Genomic DNA, 2328 nt, shown 5'->3' with positions numbered 1-2328 from the left:
TCCCTAACAAAGCAGTATTTTTCTGATCATGTGAATTTTATTTACTGACTACCAAGTAATTATATGGTGAGTAATTGGTTGGCTTTGTAGGACTGGAAATGGAATACTGACTGCTTAACCTGTAGGTGAATATTTCAGCTCTGTCCTACACCAGAAGTGAGGGCAGATCAGTCCCAAACATCTGCTGCATGCTCTGTGATGGGATTCAGTGCAGTGGAGTCAGGTGTATGCATCACAAGTAAACCACTAGCTCTATTGGTAGCCTTGAGAAAGGAGCAAGGACAAAATGGGTCTTAGAAAGAATATCCCTCTAACTTTTATCATTGTCTGGATGGACTGTATCTATGGCTATCAGGAGAACATAGAAGTACTTGTAGTAATCCAAATCTCAATTTGCTCATGTCGAGTACCTGCTGAGCTCTGTTATCTTTCACTGACACTAGATGAAAATTAAATATTTGATCTTAGCTGCAGGATTTTAAGTAACTGCCTAAATCACTGCTGGAAAAGTAAATATGATTTTAAAAGAAAATCTTGTAGTACAGAAACTGCCAGAAGGAATCAGTACACGGCACTACTTTATTTGAGAGAGGGGAACAATTCCTGCCATTTCACAGCAGTGAGTCTTTTCTTTCTGACCCAGCAGTGGTTGATTAGTTACCCTGAGCTGTTGTAATCTGCACTAGGTCCTACTAATATGCCTGACTTTTTGCTTTAGAAGGAATAGTGAAAAAATGCAGCCCAGCTGTTGCAATATAGAAACTTAGAACATGAGCGAAGTTTGTGAAAAGAAGCCCAGCACAGAGAGCTTTTATTCGTATGGATAAAGGTTTTACTTATTTTTTTTTAATCCCATGGAACTTTTTCCTCCTATAGCTTTTGTAAATCTTCTTCCCCTTGTTGCTGGGAGATTTAAAACAAACAGCCAAACAACCAAGAGTATTTAATGAACTCCGAATTGCCTTGCTATTAACTGGGAGAATTTCTAGGTTTCCCACTTCCCCACTTGGCCTAAAATCACAAAAATAACCTCATCTTGTTATAATCCTATTTCACAACTCGTTTTTCACTGCTCAATTCCACCCTAGACTGGATTTCTTTCTTCTTAGCTCTCATTTTTCCCCTACCACACATGTATCCACTCTTCCTCTCTCTCACAAACAAGCTTGCTCACACACCCCCACAAATCCATGCTCACATGCATCAGGAGTGGTTTACAGCTCAATTTGGAAGATGTTTCTTAACAAAAAAAGAAAATAGTATTCATTGTTTCTGATGTGGAGCACAACTAACAAAACAAAGGAAACCAGAGTGGGCAGTAAAACCCTTGTGGTCTGCAAGCTCAGTTGTGGGAAATGTGGTGTTAATTTTTCTTATTTTAAAATCCACTAATGCCTCTCACAGAACTTTAAAGAACACTTTGTTTACTTAAAAAATAATAAAAAAAATCTGATGACTTTGTTATATGGGATTTATTTGGGTTTTTCTTTTTTTTAACTAGGAAAGTTTGTAGGAAAACAGGATATTTGTCTCTGAAGAGGTTGTCTGCTACTTATTTCCCACACAAACTTCCTGCTGTTGCTACTTCAGAAACTACTGTCTAATCTGCTTGCATCCCAGGCCTTTAACTGTCCCTCTGCACCTGGTTCCAAAACACGGGCTTTCAAAATGAGTTTGCCCTTCTGTATCGTTACTGACTCTAATTTCTTCAGCATCCGCTGGCAAGGGCACCTGTCAAGTTGGCCCTCAATCTTTTTGCCCTTTAACCATTTTGTCCTCCTCTGTCCCTCAAATTTCCCTGTTTCTTCTCATGCCTAAACTTGAACCATCACCACCTTTTGTTGTAGCCTGTGGGAAGGAGCTCCTTCCTTTTCTGGATGCTTCAGCACTCTCTCACTGCACGCAGAAAACACCCACAGGCTTGCAAATCTCCCTGGAAATTTGATTTCCTGTTTTCTTTGACTTCATATTCACTCCTTTCATCCTTACATTAGCACACTTGTGACCTCCCTTTCTTTAGTTTAACTATTTTCTATGGAGTGTGGTAATAACATGCCAAAACTTTTTTTTTTTTAAATATATGATAAAATGCCATTTTCTTCAATCAGGGCAGATTACAGAGTCAGCTGTGTATTAAAAGGTCAATGTACAAAAACCTTATAAGAGTATCTATCAGCCTGGAAGCCGGTGATATTTTTGTAATGTCCTGGTGACACAATGATTAAACTGATTAAGCCATAAATGATGAGGACATCCACTTCAGTCAGTTCAGCTCCTGGAATAGCCCTCCAGCCCTCAGTCTCCCAGGGTTCTGGATAAATGTGCCTG

Source organism: Eurypyga helias, unplaced genomic scaffold (genome assembly GCF_000690775.1).
Source record: "Eurypyga helias isolate BGI_N326 unplaced genomic scaffold, ASM69077v1 scaffold4730, whole genome shotgun sequence".
NCBI classification, from domain to species: domain Eukaryota; kingdom Metazoa; phylum Chordata; class Aves; order Eurypygiformes; family Eurypygidae; genus Eurypyga; species Eurypyga helias.
The sequence above is the reverse complement of the archived record's forward strand: the minus strand, read 5'-3'. Positions refer to the sequence as shown.